The sequence below is a fragment of the Sturnus vulgaris genome, chromosome 11 (genome assembly GCF_052056855.1).
Source record: "Sturnus vulgaris isolate bStuVul1 chromosome 11, bStuVul1.hap1, whole genome shotgun sequence".
Taxonomy (NCBI): domain Eukaryota; kingdom Metazoa; phylum Chordata; class Aves; order Passeriformes; family Sturnidae; genus Sturnus; species Sturnus vulgaris.
In genome coordinates, this window is record NC_142253.1 from 12991774 (window position 1) to 13010439 (window position 18666).

An 18666-nucleotide genomic window follows, 5' to 3' on the forward strand; every position below is an offset into this window, starting at 1 on the left:
GTGTCGATTGCCATTCACAGAAAATTGAGAGTATGTTTGTTTCTGCATATATGTTTTCTGGATCAAAGTAATCTCTTGATATTTTCATCTTACATAGTACATTTGTGGGTAAAGGGCCCATAAGTAAAACAAGTTTGAGGACTTAAAGAACTAGAAGTAAAACTATCACCTAAGAAACAGCTCCAAAAAACACTATGGAGAAAGATAACAGTGCAAGATGCAGCAAACAAATGCTTTGTTTTAATAGTGTTGCTATAGCTGTCAAACAGGCAAATGGTTGCTAGTGTCAAGGACAGTGTGTCCATTTTAAACCACAGTGCCAGTTTATTATATTACAGATTTATATATGTACAAGTAGGCAAAATCCAATGACAGGAGTCTGGGAGCAATTCCTTGGTTGTTATATGCATTATATGGAATGCTTGTTCCTTATGACCTCTGGCAATCCCCATGATGACATGCTTGTACTTGCAAATAGGTGATAAGATTTTCTAAAAAGTTTGGGAAAGTGTGACAATTTATATTGAATTATATATATATATGGATTTTTTAAATTAATGCTACAGTCTTCTAATATATATAGGAATCTGAATAGCTGATAAAAATACTGGATGAGGGTGAATATCTTGGCATAAGCAGCAGCTGTACACAGCTTAGGGAATGGGAGGTGGAAGTTTATTTCTCATGATGTCTTTTGTAAAGAGCCAGTGTTGGTCCTGTGTAGCAGATGCTTTGGAAAAGAAAGACAGTAGGACTTCATGAATGAAGGACATAATTCATTCATAGTAAGTACAAGGTCTGATGTACTTTTGTTGCCTTTGCCATGTCATTTGCATGCAATATATATTTCTATATGAGCATGTCAAAGTCTAAGATCTTTGCTCAAACGTAAGAATTTTATTACAGCAGATTAAAAGCAGAATAAGCTCTAATGAAGCCAGATGTAATAGGAACTGAATATGTCCCTTGTTCTTACATTCTAGTGGATTTTGTTGTTACCTTGTTAGGATTCAAACCTTGTCTTCAGGATTTGGCTGACTGAAATGATAGATTAGTCATTGTGGAGAATTTTATGGATAATACATCACATTATTTCTTTTTTCCTTCTTTTTTTTAAAGGAATGATAGATGCCTTTCCTGGAGGGCATTTTTATCATAGAATGTGCTTTAATTTGTAATATATTTTCTGATCCTCCCTGTGGTTAGAGAATATGTGGAAACATCTATGCCTTGTGTAGACTCTGTCATCTCTCATGTCTTCTTGTCCTCCTTGGTGGTGTATATTTTGAATACTTTAGGTTACTATGGCTTTACTTTTTTAAAGCCTGACTCTTGAAAGTAGAGATTTTGCCAGACCCCTGCTTGTGGACCTTACTGTAGGAGATTTGTTGCCAAGTTTAGTGGAACCACATAGCATAAATAAGAGTGGCAAAATTTAAGCATTTATGTGAGGAGCCAGCTTGCCAGTACATTTTAAAAATCTAGAAAATTATATGTTTTCTTTGTCTTATTCTCATAAAGGACTAAAGACATCCATCCTCCATGACCAGGTGAACTTCTGGAAGGAATAAAAGACCAGTGTCAAATGGTAGTCAACTCTTTCCCTCTATGTCATGATCCTAATGTACTTTTATAATACTTTGAGATCCTAAGGCTATGTTGATCTGCTACATGATTATATAATGCTCCAGGACACCTGTGTAAATAGCAAACAGAGAGGCTTTTTATAGATACTAGATCTTAGATAAGTTACTCTAAGAAGTAATATAGGATCCCAGCTGTAACCCCCTGCTACACATACCATGTATTTTTGGTTGGTTGTTTATTATAAGAAGTACAGAAGCTGTTCCTTGTAACATAATTTTTGTAAGACTTGCATGTGTAAATATTAAATTTGCAAATATTAAATGGAGAAGCATTAGAGAAACCACTAAATGAATAACTTCACATTCCTCATTCCTTACTCGGATGCCGATTTCCTTAAATGTTGCTCCACTAACATTCAAATCTGTGTGCTGTTTGAGCCTCAGAGAGGAACTATGCAATTCCCGAGCCCTGGCCCTCTCGGGGTGTAGATCTCAACCAGCGATCTTTAATGGTAACAGATGTTTGCTGGAATCCTCCTCAGGGCGCTGATGTTCTGGGTCAGGAGCTTGTGGTGTTAATCAAAGCACCCTGTCCATCAGTGCAGGCTCAGCACCTGCCCCTCCACCAGGACCGTGTTTGCCCGGGAGCTGATTCTGCTCTAGGAGTCCACAGGGAGAAAATCAGTAGGAGCTCTCCTCCCTCAGCTCCATCCCATGCTAGGAATATCCCGGTGCAATTAACCTGGCTTGTGTTAATGAGAAAGACTAGGATCGGAGAGGATGAGTTTTATATTTTTTTTTTTAAATAAATAAGCGATCTGGGGAGAAGCAAACTTGCTCCAGTGGTGCCTGCAGGTACAATTCTGGACTGCTGACAAATCACAGTCCTCAGATTCCTGAGAAAAGTCTCCCTAAAATCTACAGGAAAGAATACTGAATAGTTGCCTTCTCTCTCTCTCTCTATATATATATATATACATATATCTCCTCTATAGTTGCCTGGGATGGTAAGGAACTACAGCAGTGAGCAAACTGTAGTTTACCAGTGTTTATAGAGGGAGGCTGTTTTACAGTATTGCTTTTTAATTATTTACTAGGGCACCTATTAGAAATGAATCATGGTTTTCTGTCTGAAAATAGGGTGAGGAAAATTGAGGCAAGAATACAAAAATGTGGATGTGGCAATGCTGGCACAATCCTGTTCCTATTTGCAGTGCTAGCAGAGGGCTCTGACCATATAGCTGTGATTAATAGTTGGTGTGTGGCTTGCAGCTGACTGACCCATGGCTTCCCAGGGTATCAGGGGTTCCTTATCCAGCCATTTCTTGCATGCAGTGAAAGGAAAATAAGTCACATGGGACACTGCAATCAACAAGAAAGTGCAAGGTAAATTCAGTGGCATTGATGACATTTCTGTTATAAATAAGCTGTGCACAAAGTCTTTAGATTCCAGCTACTTTGAATTGTTGTGTGCATTTCTTAAACCATCCATAAGTACACTAGTTATGATCTCATTCTTACCCAGGCTGACGCTGGTGATGATATGCCTTTTATATTGTAGGGAAAAATGGGCAATAATATCAAAAGTGCTTAGTTAGGATACAAAAACACATATGCAACGTGGCTTACAGGACTTGAATTGCCAGACCCATCAACATATTAGAGTAACTAACAATATGCCACAATTAATTAATCCAAGAAGATTTTTCAGCGATTGTTAATTTTTTTCCCCAGTTCTCAGACAGATTTGTCATGTTGGTGTTTATTAATTTAACATTTGATCTGAAAAAAATTCCCCAAACTTCAAAGTTCAGCCTGTTCTTTAGGAGCAATCCAAAAATATGTTTCTTCAGGCCCCAGGCATTTTTGAAGTAGCTGAAGTTAAACAAAAAACATTTCTCTCAAACTCTGCAAATGTTCTAAAAGCTTTAAAGTGGCTCCTCACAGAGAGCCAGAGCAGAGAGGGAACCCCTGGGTTATTTTTGTTGCTGTGCAGTGGCACAGGGCTTCCTGGCGGAAAGCTCCAGAATTATCACTTTTCTGTGTGTTTGTGTATGTTTTTCCTTCCTCTTTTCACCTCTGTCACTGAGCTCCTCTCTACCCTGTGCCTCGATCCCCTGTTGAGAAAGTCTGGAGAAGGTAAGGGTTAGATCATCCTTCCAGCAAGGATACACTGAATTCATGTCTGAATGGGAAGATGACTCACATCACACGGTTTTTTCCTAAGCTCCATGTTGGAAGGGATGAGGAATGTCTTTCTTTCCTTGAGGAACTGTATCACCATGCTGGGGCCTGATGGAAGTGTTTCCTCGCTGTGTTTCAATTTCATAAACTGTGTTTTTGCTTTGCAGTAAAACAGTCTTGGGAAACCAGTCTGCATTTTGCTGGTTCCTTTTGCTGGTACAACAGCATCCCTGAGGTTCTGAGTGCTGTTGAGAGCCCTTCACTGGAGTCATCTTGGTGTGGTCTTAATTCATTTTCCCAAGCAAAGACTGGTATTCACATAAGATGACAACATGGCTAATCTGCCTTAAGAGCAGGCTCTGAACATATAGAGGCATTTCTAAGGGAATTGCTTCATTACTCTGAGGAGGCCCAACCCATGCTAGTAATTCTGCATCCAATTTGGTTAATATTGGTGTTTGCTTAAAGGTTTTCCATTTACAGTTCTCTTCTGGAAATTTCTGCCCAGTGCGTCCCGCCTTGTGAGAAGCCCTTTCAGTTCAGTTTTAAGTGAGCAACAGCACTTTTCAGGACTTGGTTGTCATGAAATGTGTCTCGCAGTGGGGAGTCACATTAACTTCTCCCAGACAATTGCATTATATGTTAAAATATGTGCTGTAGCCCTTACATCATACGATAGCTAGTTGTGCCACGTCACAGGCAGGAGTTTGACATATGCTGCAAAATAAAAGTTGCCAGTCATGGACACTATTTTGGATGTTTTCATCTCCAGCAGTGCTGACATGATCTCTACCAGCAAATGGTCTCCTGCTGAGAGCATAACACAAACACCGCCAACACCCTGATTCCAGATGTGCTACGTGGCATGGAACCAGTGACAAATGATACTATTTCCATCTTCTTTGGTCATGGACAGAAAAGAGGGCACCTTGATATCCCAAAACACACTGTTCAACTTTTTGTCTCAGTGGCATTAAGGGATGGGGTTTGTTTTCTGTCACTAGGCACCTGCTTTATGCCAGATGTGGCCTTGCAGGGACCCATGGTGTGACCTGTACTCTCATGTCTCAAAAACACCCTACACAGCCCCTGAAACTGTGTGCTCAGTGGCTTTGGTCTGTGGAAGCTGCTGCCTTGGTCCTGTAGGATGTGAAATGCCATGCCTTAGCTGTAAAGCTGTCTTAATCAGCCCTTCTGCCCAGGAAAATAATTTTGGTCCTTGGAAAGTAGTGAACAAAGTGGCATATCCTGAATGCTATTACTAGTGCACTCTTGAGTTCTATCTTTTTTATGTCTTCTTGGAGATCACTCTTGAAATGGTGAACAAGCTGAGTTAGTGTGCCACAGCCCTTTCTTTGGCCCTCATTGAAATAAAAGCAAATATAATGGAGGCAGTAGTGGTGACTGCAGGTTGGGGCATTCAGTCTCTCTGTTCATATATTGCTATAGAAAAACTCTGCTGTGGTGGTAATACCTTTGTCTTATGCTCCCAAGAAAAGTAAATGACCTTTATTTTGATTTTCTATGGAAGAAACAGCAGTGCTGTTTTACTTTGTGGCATTTGAATTGGCTTTTCAGAGCTTATTTGACTGCCTGCTGCTTTTGAGAGAGGCTGGAGAGCCAATCGGGTTTTGTATGGTGAATATTTTGCAGTTGTAAGATACAAGTAATTAGAAGGGAAAATATTTAAAATAGTTGTATGTCTTAATGTCAGTTCAGTTCTCTTTTCTTTTTCTTAGTCATTAATCATTATAAGTAGATATATGTCAGAATTTATAGTTAGATTCAGTTCTTACTGTGTTTCTCATTTCTTGATAAGTTTTGTGTTCTGGAGCTTGATGAAAAAAATCAATCTGCTTTATGTTTTTTTTTTCATGGAGTAGCAAAGTGTCTTGTGGCAATAGATAATTGAATTTCCAGTGTGTTTTTCTCTGGGACATTGAAATAATACATTGGATAATGTATTAATAATGATTCTTTATCTGCTATGGATGCCAGTGAAAGAATGGACAAGAGTTTCACATCTGAAATTTTTTGATAATGTGGCTATGAACCAGCCATCCAGTTATAAATGAGATTTCCTTTGGGCTCAGCAGATGAAACTGCAAAAAGAAAAACACAATAGAGCAAAATACATTAGAACAGACCAAGAAGGTTGCAGGTTATGAGTAGCTTCATCAGGAAATCACATTGTGCAGGCTTTTTTCCCTTCTCCGACTGTTGGTACCAAAAGAGCAGAACACTCTTTCCCAGGGAGAGAAATTTGCTGTCATTGGGCAAATACGTCTGAAAAAGCCCAGGGGACATCACCTCTCAAACTTTCTTTTCCTGGTTATTTTCATTCTGAAAAAAATTTAATGGTGGTATAAACCTGACGAAAGCTGGAGTGCAGCAGGGAGGTTTGAACCCTTAGCTGGGCACTCCCTCCCAGGTTGTGCTCCCTGGCTGCTCACCATGAGCCTCGTGTCCCAGAGCCAGCCCAAGCCCTCATCACACATGAATGTTCTGGCACCAAGGGTGGAGAGATGAGCGAATCCACAGGATTGTTAAGACATGGCTTTGTAGCTAAAGGGAAATCTTGCCAGTTGTCTGGAAAAAATGTCACAGTGGGCAGGCTGTAAATACAACTGTATTTTTACCTACTTCTCTGATTTTTTTAGAAATGTGATTTCAGAACAAAGTATTTACTAGAACTCAAGCTGACTTCATGGCTATGTCTTCTTTTCTTTCTCTCTGCATGGTATTCCATCCATGGTTTACTAAGTGGTGCAATCTTGATTTTTCTCTACGTCACAAGTCTAATGGGTGAATGGTGATAAGTTTGTAGCTTTGGAGAGATTTTCTTGGCAGTTTCAGTCTGTATTTCTGACAGGAAATCATTTTCCCTCTTGAGTTATGATTGCTGGGTTTCATGAGTGCAGTCTAACCACCACTCAACTGCTGTTTGTCTGCTGTCTTTCTGGTCTTAGAGAAGGCCAAACTGCCCCAATGTGAAACATAAAATTAGATGAATGCTGCAGGAAGGGAATAACAACATCATCTTCTGTGATCTTTTGTGACTTTATTTTACCACTTCTTATCTGAAAAGCATCTTCAATTCCACTTGGAGTCAAGAATTAAATTTGTTTAGAGAGAGTTCTTCCCATATATGGAAAACAAATGGATCTGGCTCCATTTGTGTGGGTTTTGTTTTTTTTTTAGTGGAAGATCACTGTGTTCTGCTACAGATGTTTGCAAATGAGCAAACTAGAGTAATATGTGGACCTCATCTTAGATCTACAGAAATCTGCCCTGTAATGTGGCCTGTGTCATTTGGCTAATCCTTGTGTAGTCCACATCAAATGAGCAGTCAAGGCTATAAACCTCGTATTTGGAGGAGTTTGCAAAGTTGGGGAGAGAAACTATGGAAGAGGGACAACTGGAGGGAATCATGAACTAAAAGTAGTAGAAGTCTCGCCTAACCAGCGCCAGACACAAAGCAGAACTCCACTTCTATCTTTCTTCCCAGTACTGAGCAATGAAAATCTTCATGGCACTCGTGTGAGTAATGGCTGAAGAATGGGAGGGAAGAGGGGCTCAGCCCAGCCCTGCTCAAGAGCAGCTCTGTCACTGCCTTCTGCAGCTCCTCACCACACAAAGCTACAGCTGTCAACTTCGATGCTCTATTGAACTTGCTAACGTAATTGTAAAGATCATCTTGAAGTAATTTGATTTTTGTCTTCATAAAGTCACGCAAGTGTTGCTGATTTGTGTACTTGCTGTGTTTATTTTTATTGCAAGTTCAGTTCTAGTCCATTTAATTAGGAGGCCAGAGGGTCATCTCCCCTCGGTCTGTGCCAAGCCATCAGCAGTTCCCCCATGAGGTGCAGTTGGCTTCAGCAGTGGGTGCAAGCTGTGCCCTTCCTGTGGGTGCTGGAGGTGATGGGTGACAACCAGAGCCCTCAGGCACCAGTGCCAGTGTCCCTGCCCAGCCCCTCTGGGCACTGCTGGCAGTGGCCGGGAGAGAATAAATCCCCATTTCATGGTTCCTGCTGTCACCTGGGAGATGTAAGACCATGCTAATACAAACAAATCTTGTTAATTCTCATGAAACACATGCAGTTACAGCCCTGTTAACAGCGCAGCATTAATTAACTGAGTGGTGCTTGGATTAGGTACTTATTTAATTTCCCTAACTCGTGTTCATAACCCATAGCAACACAGAACATGTTGTGCTCCAGAAAAGCTGTGAAGGAGAGCTGAAGCATGTCTTGTAGGTTTTCTTTCTTTTGAGGGAAGAAATTAGACACTGGTGCAGTGGTGTCTGATCCCTGTCCCTAATCGTTTTGAAGACCTGCCCAGTGATGCAGCCTGTGTTTTCCCTGGGAATAGAAGAGGTCAGCAGGCTGAGGGAATTTAATACATGAGATCTGGAATATACCTCTAACTCTTCCAGCTAACGTGCTTCTTAAAGGCTGCCAGTCTCAGGTTTCTGTGTGAACAGAGAGGATGGATGATATAAAGTGGGGTATAAGGGAAAGAAACACACAGAAGGCTGAGTCAGAGTATTAAAGGTACCCATTAATAACCATCATATAACTAATTGTTTCTGGCTCAAACACAAGCAATACAAGCTACAGTCATCTTTGCTGTTCTTGAGTTAGGCTTGCCTTTGCTTGGGAACATTTTACTTAACAAAGTAGGTAGGTTGATTTTTATGAAATTAAAAATGCCTCTGTAAAACGCTGATCTGACATGGAAGTAATTACTGTAAATGCTTTCATGACACTGGAATTTTCTTTAATGATAAAAATGTTCATGACAATAGTATGTTAATGTGGGTTTTACAAGAATTCAGTTTCCAAAACTCCATAGGAGAGCATCAGGTCACAGAGACTGAGCTCCTCAGACTGTTAAGGGAAGTTCACAGCACAACCCAGGGAATGGGGTCAGTACTCAGAATAACATGATTGTAGCAGTGAGGTGCTTCGCTAAGGCTGATTAGGAGAAACTGGGAAATTAAACTGGACACAGAGAATAGGACCTGCCCTGTGCTGCCCTCCCCAAGGCTTTGGCAGCTGTGAGCTGCTGTGTGTGGTTTGCTCAGGTGGCTGAGCAGCCCAATGCCCCATGGCACAGAAGGCAAAGCTCCCCCAGCCCTGCTGACCTGGTTTGGGGAAAGGACTCCTTGTAGCCTAAGAGATTATTATTTTTGCTGCCTTAAAACACATCCTTGTCCTCTCTGGCTCTTGGACACCGGCTACTAAACAGGAGAGAGGCTGGAGAGAAGTTATTTCAAACCTGTATGGATGACTGGCTAAATCCCTAATGGCTGACTTTAATTTGAACATGGGTCTCCAGGAGTCTGGAGTCTGTGGACACTGCCACCAATCCTGTTTGTATTATGGTTTGTTCTTAATAGAAAAAAAGAGAATACATGGCAGTGGCAAAGACATGCCAGGGCTGCAAGGGGGATGATGTGAAGCAATGACAGTGCTGTACAATGGGGCTCTGCTTCAAAAGGCTCCTGAGTCTTGGAAGCAAACCTGCTGCACCACCCTGGACTGAGGGTGCCTGGGGGAAAGTGTGTGTCTGCAGTTCATTTTAGATGATGTATCTGTAAGGCTGGAAAGACTCCACCAGAAGATTATAATTTTCCATGTGTTAGTAGCTAAAAGCATCAGTGAAGACACCTCTCAGCTGCTCCCTGACTCCCATGCCAATGAGTGAGCAACTGGTTTAGAGTGGTAAGTAAATGATGAGATCAAATATGCAAAGTCCACCACATTGTCCTAAATGATATCTGTGAGAAAATGCCAGAGGTTGCAGTATAAATGAAAAGACTTTGAGGAGTGCTACAGAAGTTTCTTCTTGTGGACAATGACTAACTAGAAAGCCTAGTAACATATAAGCCTCTCAATTCAATCAAAATTCTTTTTTAAGCTGTTGTCTACAAGAAGTCCCAGTTTCTGAGTTGAATCAATACCAACTTACTTTGCTACAGTGACGACTCACTCTGAGTGGAAGGTTTACTTCAGTGATTATTCATTTATTGGCAATCTGAGCACATTGAATAAACTGTAAAACCAGTACCATTAAATAAGTAATACAAATCAGGGATAAAAAAAATCGTTTTTCTGAATTGAGGTGTGTCCACCACGCACCTTGTTGGCTTATTTCTGATTTCTTGCCACTGGTACATTTGCATCCTTCAATCCTATTGAAACACTACTTCCGGATTTTTTTTTTTTTTTTAATCTTTTTAATAACAGCTGTGGATTGGGATTGGCTTTAGGACCTGGTAGGATGCTGTTGCAAATTCTGTCATTCCCTTGAGCCTGATCTTGCTGTTGGCAAATGCACTCGAGTTGGCAGTGTTTCACGGGAAGAGAGAGAAATCTGGTCTTTCTCAAAAGATAGTTACCTATGAATGATGTGGATGTTGTTAAATATTTCTGTGCTGCTACATATCAAGTTTAAAAGCAAACCTTTACAACCCTTTTTTTCATCACTGAATTTGAACAAGATACAATCTATGGACCGAGCAGTGTGAATAGGACCCTGCCTACTTGTATATGCTTTTAAAGAGCACAAAGGCTCGTACCAACGCGGATAAGAATTATTTTATGCACAATGCCTTTTCAGTCTGACTTCTGTTATACAGAGGTATTTGAACTCACAGGGTACTAAGAGAAAACACATGGTCAGCTGAAACATGAGAGAGCCTTTTAAGCAGCGTGTCTTTCAAGTCTGCAGCCATTCCCTGTTGGCCCGAGAGCCGCCGGCTCCCAGGCGAGGGCGAGGCCAGGCCTCCATGGTTCTGGGAAGCCACCAAAGCCCCGGCCCAGTGGGCTACTGGGAGGCACAACCCTTCTGAGTCAGGGGCAAATGGGAGCTTGAGGAAGTGGTGGGCTTCCAAAAGTGTCATCTTCCTGTAGAGGTGGGACTGGATGGCCTCAGCTTTTGATAACATTATAGGAGTAAAGTCCTGGCTGAATTCCAGATTAATTAAGGTGGAAGGGGAAGAGCTGATGGCTCTGTGTGTCTCCCACCTGGTTTCTGCTTTCTTTGGTAGAAATAGCCAGTGAAGGGAACATATTTTCTTTCCCCATGTAGAAGCCTCAGTTTAGGGTGGAGGTGCTTTTCTTTGACTTCATGGGACACTTTGATGGTGTGCCAAGCATGAAAAAACAGGAGACACTATTTTCCTACTACACTGTATGTCTTAGATGTGATGAGAAAAAATGATTTTCTTAAATTGCATGGGATGTTTGTGGGATTTGATCCCTGGGTAATAGCATGTGGTTTTAGGGCTCTGCATGTCTCATTAGTTTTACATAACCTCCTGCTCTTTCGTGGTACCACATCCCCCAAATTCTTCATCCTTCTCCCACTTACGTTCCTATGCCTTGTGCTGTCACCACCCACCCCCTCCGTTTGCAAGAACATCTTCCCATTTTTGTAGTAAACAGACTCCTACTTTTCTTTCTTCAGGAACTGTGTTTATAATAAATACTTCCTTTAAGACTTTCGTCTTGGATCTGTAAAAACTTGATGCTAAGCTTTCAAGAATCTAGTGGTTATCTGTTATGTACTATTCTGTCAGCACTCTTAAAGACCTAAAAATATTTTATTAATGTAGAGCTACAACACAGTTCAGTAACAGTGTCTACCCAACAAAGACCAGAGCATGTTACAGGATTTTTGGGACACAATGTCCCAGTCCCAGTACACTTCGTGGTGTGGTCAATCTATACTTTCCTTGGGGAAGGAAATAAATGTGAGCTATGTACTGTACAGAGCTGAGCATGTTGCTTGTACTGAATAAATTGCTAAACAATATAACTGCTTCTCCAGCACTAATGATCAGAGCCATCCCTAATTAGGTTAGTGCCTTGGGCAAAGAATTTGGGTAGTGTTGCTACTCCAGCTCGAAAGATCACGCTGAGCCCATCCTGCTGTGGCCAGGGCTACAGTGATAGCAGCACACCTCACTGGAGGCTGCAGGAGGCACTGACAGGTAGAGAGGTTCCTGTTGAGGCCAGAAAGATGTATTAGCCCTAATTTTGAAGTGATTACATCTGAGCATGAGAAATCGCTTTGTTTCCACTTCACTTAGCAAAATGCAATCAATTCCATATTTTCTGTGAAACAATACTCTAGATGACATCACAAAACCAGCCTGATGCCTGCAGTCCTGGGCAGATTTGGTTGGAGACAGATTTTCCATGTAGCCATTTTGTGCAGCCTCAGGACAGAACCAAAATTCCCAGCTCTTTTGAAGGCTCAGAATAAATAACTTTAAATTTCTCCCATTGAATTTCGACATGTTTCTTTTATTGCAGAACTTGGATTTTCATGCCCTTATTTGAATTGTACATTAAAATCTGTTACTTGCCAGCATCCCACCCACATGTAGTACTACGTCTCATGGAAGTCATCACTTAGTTGGAAATGTGTGCACCATATGCATACTCTCAACTCCAAAAGTAGCACCCAAGGGTTTTTTAAACTCAGCCCATAATCTACAGACACTGTAAGAAAAATATAAAAGATAAAAGAGAATATTTTAAGATGCTATAAAATCTTTTAGAAACTATTTTAAACCTCTCTCTGTTATAAGGAATCCGAGGAACATTTATTTTTCTCCTCAAACAGGAGAAAAGATAGGAGAGTGTCCAAAAACTTTTGCAAGTATTTTTATTGCCTTGCAGGAATAGGAAATGGGAAGCTTGGAGGGAGCAGAGGGAATGTTGTTTGTTTTCCCAGATTGAGATATCTAAAAGTTTGGAATCCCCATGAATAATATATATACAATGACATACTTCTGGTTGGGCAATGTTAAAATACAGATGGTGTGGAAGCTCCTAGTTGCACATTGATATCATAACTAAGCCTTTTGAAAGAATACTGCACATAATGATGATACCTCTGTAGCAGCTGCAGCTGTTCTTGCTTAACAGAGAAGGGTTTCCTTGTGGCACATAACATTTCTGCAGATCAGTCCCCTGCTCTGGGACCTGCCATAGCCTGCTGTCCTTTGACAGAGAGGAAGGAAAGCTGTCCTAGAAAAATGACTTTGCTAGTCTGACAGTGTGAGTTAGATGGGAGTCTGTTATTCTTTTTAAAATTACTTAAATACTACAAAGAAGACTAAGGACATTTCTAAAATGACTTCAGAAACAAGCAGAGGCCATATGGATATCAAATGTCAGCATTGTGGACAGTTCTGGTTGGGTAACATTTTATATCCTGTTGGCTCAGTTCTGTATGACTATGCAGGATAAAAGGCAAGGGAATGTCAGGCAAGTAGTGCTAAACAAAGTTCACTTTATTTTGATAGCTGGGTGTGCATCTTTTGTTTGAAGCAAGAGATCAAAACGTGGTGCCTTCGCTGTATCAACCTGTTCCAACTCTTTGTGTTATTACTTTAAAAAATCCCCAAACAAACCCACAATAATAAAAAAAAATTAAAAAGGAGGAATGCACTCCAGGAGATGGAGGGAACTTGGGTCAGTGCTAAAAAAAAGTCAGCACATTTTAGTAACTAATGGCCTCGGTAGTAGCTGGTGCCAACCATACTGATGACGTGGGCTCGGCTTGCTGCTCACAGCTCGTGCTCTGGAGAGGATCCTGCTCTTTACTGAAAGAGTTTTCTCTCCTCATTTTAGCTCTCACAGTCACTGTATTTGTTTATGTGTTTTTGCTGTTCCAGGCAATAGCTCATTATTTAATCAGGAAACCTTTTTTTCATTTTGTTTTTGTTTTGTTTATTTGTTTAAGGGCATACTCACATATGTCATTCATCAGCTTGAAACTGAGGAGAGGCAGTCTCTTCTTTTTTTTGTTTCATAAATGATTTTGGTGACTTGTTCACAACCCTGCAGGTGACAGTCACCTGCACACGCAGTAACTCGGTCAGTTTTCAAGCAATAATTTCCAGGAACTTGTTAATTAAATCCCCCAAATGACCAGACTTTGTCTGAGATTTCTTTATGCAAAAAACCCACCCCACGGACAGCAATTACAATTAAATTATTACATACATTAAAATATAGCCAAATGTTCTTAAAAGCTCAGAACACATGCAAGTGCAGACATTCAGATCCTGGGTTAAAGGTTCAGAAGAATTTGTTCTTACACGAGGATTGCTCCATAGCTGCTTGCTATAGCTCCCACACGTCTCCTCCTCCTGCTCTGGTACCCGTTACTGACAGACACAGTGCAGGGAAGAAACAGCCTCTGGATGGGCAGGGATTCCTGCTGTCCTGGCTTCAGCTGGGATTGAGTCGATTTTGTTCCTAGTACTACTGGTGCAGTGCAGTGTTTAGGATAAGAATAATGCTGATACCATACTGCTGTTTTTAGCTGTTTCTGAGCAGTGTTTGTACCAGTCGAGGGCTGTTCGGGTTCTCCTGCTGTGACAATGCATAGACTGGCCAAAGGGGCAAGAGAAGATGGGTGGGGACACAGCAGGGACAGCTGGTCCCAACTGGCCAAAGGGATGTTCCAGGCCATATGGCACTGTGCTCAGTGTCTCAAAGAATCACTTAGGTGGGAAATGACCTTTAATATAATAAAGTGCAGCCGTTAACCCAGCACTGCCCAGGCCACCACCAGACCATGTCCCTGTGTGCCACATCTACACATCCTTTAAATCTCTCCAGGGGTGGCAATTCCACTGGAACTTCAAGCCAGTTCCAGTACTTGAAAAGCCTTTTGGGGAAGAAATTTTCCAATTAGAAATATCAAATTAGGGGATTAAACATCTCCTGTGGCAGCTTGAGGCCATTTCCTCTCATCCTGTTTCTTGTCACTGGAGGGGAGAGACTGACTCCCAGCTTGCTACCCCCTCCCCTCAGGTCCCTGAGCCAGAGCAGGGGAGGTGACAGCCCCAGCCCCTCCTGCTGCCTCTGCTGTGTCCCTCTGCCCATGTGCCCTGTCTGGGCTCGTTCAGGGGACACTTCAGGGGTGGGATACATCCCTTTCCCTCTGCTATTTATCCTGCTGCAAAGATCAGTGGAGCCTGAGAGAGGTTTTGATGTCTCTGGAGAACCCAAGGACCCCAAACACTGGTTAAAGCTTCTCCAATGTCTGATTAAGCCACCTCCTGGGTGCCTTTATGCCAGAGGAACATCACAAATGCACTGCTAATATCTCTCAGGAGCTGATAAAACACTTTGAATCTTTAAAAACCCCACAGTCTATTTTTCTTATTACATGGATGCTTTTTATGAGCTCTATGCTGAAATGCTGATTTTTAAAATTCCTACCAGAGAAGTTACTGTTTGCCCCATTGACAGATCTTATGTTTGGTGTCAGTATGAGAGCTTTTTGTCCACTTTGTTTCTGAAATTGTAGCTGGCTTGTATCTGGAAAGGCAGACAGGAACCAGTAGTTTGCTTGTCTAGTTCTGGCTTTAGTGTATTATTAAGATGGTAGCTGCGCTTTTCCAACTGAAATTTAAATTAGGCCAGATTCTAAGACCTTCACAGGAAGAAGAAAACTGTGTGTGTGCAGCAGGGACAGCTGTGCCTGAACAAGAGCCACCAGCTCCCAGCAGGCCAGGGAGCATCCCTGCTCCATGGGTTCCTCGTGGGGAGCCCTGAGCTTTGCACATCTCTCACAGGAGCAAAGGGGAGCCCTGCTTCCTCAGGACTGCTGACATCAAGGCCTCCCTTTCTGCTGATTTAAAAAACACTTAAAGGAGCAGAAGGAGAAATTATAAAGGCTTATACTATATAATAGTATATATTTAAATATATACTATTAACACTGTGTATTACAAAATTTAGAATGTATCTTTCTTATGCAAATAAATTCTAAAAGTGTATATTCCAGTTTCCCTGTGATAGTTTTTCTTATTTAGAAGGAAATATGATTTGCACCCATATGTATGTAGTTAATGTAGTTTGCTTAAGGATTTTTAAATTGAAATGTACTTGAGCTTCTAAGCAATCCATAGAGGCTTCTTTGCCATGATGTTATTACCAGCTGTCCACATTTTATGGGCATTTCACTCTATCTCATTAGAGGAAATCCTGAGGGTACACTCTGTGGAATTTCGTGTATTGACCCGAGTGTTTTGATTTTCTCTTTTCCGGTGAACTTTACTTTAATTTGTAGAATTGATGTGGTCTTGGACTACATAAACATTTGATATTGGCCAGAGACATTTGTGACATGAGGAGCACACTGGCCTTTCTGCTGGTTTCCATGATGTGAGCCCTACAAGTCGCTGCAGCTCTTGCTGGGCTCCAGGCTCAGATACAGCTGAGCTGTGCCAGACTTGGAAGAACACAGTCAGTCCATGGGTGCACAAATGGTGCAGAAATGGCAGTCTCTGCTCATCACTGCTTTGGGGCTTTTTAGCTTCTCTAAACTATACCAAGTGTCCTTCCCAGTGACTCCAGGGAGAGTTTCAGCAGGTGAGAACCCCTTCACACAAGTAGATGTGCTTTTTTGTGGATCAAAACAAAGACAGGGTCCATGAGTGTTGTAGGAGGACATCTGGTACCAGCACAGCACACCCCCGAGCATCTGGATACAGAGTCCTTTCAAGTCCTGATGTAGAAGTGAAAGGTAACTCCTGGCTCTTGAGCTCAGCACTGAGCACATCCCATTTCCTGAGCAGCAGAGAATGCAAATATCTGCCAGGGTTTGGGCTCTGTCCGAGTCCATGTCATGGCAATCACACCCTGGGCACCACTTCTGGGCACCTGCTCTTGTGGAGACGTGGGACATCAGATAATTCATTGGAGGCATGCTTGGTTCCTGGCTAATGCTTTTAGAAAGCAGCACAGTCATAGATGAGTGAAAGATTTGATGTCTGTTCCAGCTACTGTGGAGAAATAGCTAATTACAACTGATTAATTCAAATACTGGAATTTGAAGGAAATGTATGATATAATGTATCAAATTATGTATGTCATCCATGGGAACATTTCTTAAGCATTCAAGTTTAGACACTTACTGCACTGCTCTATTTTAAGAAAAGAAATTAGACTTTTCCCTTGTAACACACCATACTGCATTTGGGGCACTGTGCTCTTTTGGACATCCCCTGATCTGTGCACTCTTTTTCTCAGCAGAGAATTAGCCTGATTGAGAAGCAGAGTTCATGCCCTTGTGTGTTCCTCTTCTATTGAAACTGCTTTATATTTTTAACACTTTATTTATTCCTACCTTATTTACATAATTGGAATTTTTCAGTAATATTTTTATTGCAGAAAGAAAGTGAGAAATTTAATGTTTTGGCCAAATTAGCCAACTTCATGTTAGTTTGGTTGGCATGTTAATTTTCTCAGTTTGATCTGAAATAGCAATTACATCATGATGAAAGTCTAGCATAGGTTTTTGTCTATACATTGCATGTGTTTATTAGCAAGTTTGGGGTGTGTGGGTTAAATATTACTTTCACTTGATTTATTATTTGTGGCACTGCTCTTTTTTACTGTGTATGCATATATGTATAGGCATATAAACACACATGTTATATAAAAGATGGCAGTGTGTGGTAGTAAATACATTTCTTGGCATGAACTTGGAATGTCAGCAGTAGTCAAGAGTAGCAAATTTAATTCTTGCCAAGCTAACATAAGAAGATAAGCAAATATTTAATGTTATATATGGTTGTTTTATGGGCTCCAATCTGCACATGTGTTCTCTTTTTATAGCTTTTGTTGGAGAGAGATAGCTTTTTCTTCGAATTAAAAATCTGATTAAAAATTTTGTGTCCCCGGGGAAAGCTTCCACCCAATGACCAGTCCTTTTCCAGAGCAAATCCTTTCTGTTAGTGATGAGAATCAGCTCAGTTGAGGACAAAACCAAATAATAGGGACTGGGTTTCTTTGCTGTTTCCTTGGGTCACATCAAAGTCCAAGCCTGTAAATACTTATGTATGTATTTAACTTTGGTACTTTGAGTACTCTTAATGATTCAAATGAAATTCCTCATGCCAGAATAATTAATCATGGGAACAAATGTTTGCAGGTTTGAGTCCCAAGGGTGTTTTTGCTCTTCAGCTGCACCATTTCAGCATTTTGGTATTCTCCTAAAAGTCTCATGTGTGGGAGTGGTATGCACTGATCAGGTTATACCATATCTCACAGAGCAATTGCAAAATATATCTGTATGTTTTTTTCTGACTGTCTGTTGTTGGTCTAAATACTCCTTTACTAACTGCTTTAAAACATTGGTTAAATGTAGAGGAGAATGGTAGGAACCCTAATCAAAAACTGCAAGGTGAGACATTCATAGGAGGAGAATGAAATGCAACATTACCAGGATGAAGTGGCCAGTTTGATTCTTTATTTTTAAAGCCTTATTTAACTCCACTGCACTGTTATATAGATCTTTAGGGAAAAATGTTAATGCTGATTTAATATGCATTTAGTAATCAGAATTTTGCAAACCATTTGTGGTGTTTGGGTTGACAGGACCCGGCTGGAGCAATTACAGAGGAGCTGAATGCAAATATTTAATCCTGGTTCATCTAAAGATGGTCTGTTAAAAACCCAAAATGAAATATGGATAAAAATTGTAACATTTCCTCCCTTAGGTGTATCAAATAAGGTACTCTTAATTTAGATACTTGTATTTCAAAACAATTTTTCTAAATTTAGTGCTATAAGGAGTGCTCTAGGGGAATTTTCCCTAGTGCTCTAGGGAAATACTTATATTTTCCTTGCAGTGTGGTGCCCTGTGATTGGGTTTGTGTGTCGTGGTGGTAGCCCAGTGCTGGAGCAAATGGGCTGCCATTCCAAATCACCTTTTAAGTGCTTTTTAATATCTCTAGGAGATGAAGGGAAAAATAGGGGTTTTGTGATTTTCATCCTGATTTAGAGGAACGTATTTACATAGAATTTATGAAATGCTTCAGTTTAATATTGAGTTTGTTTCATCAGCTATTTATTTG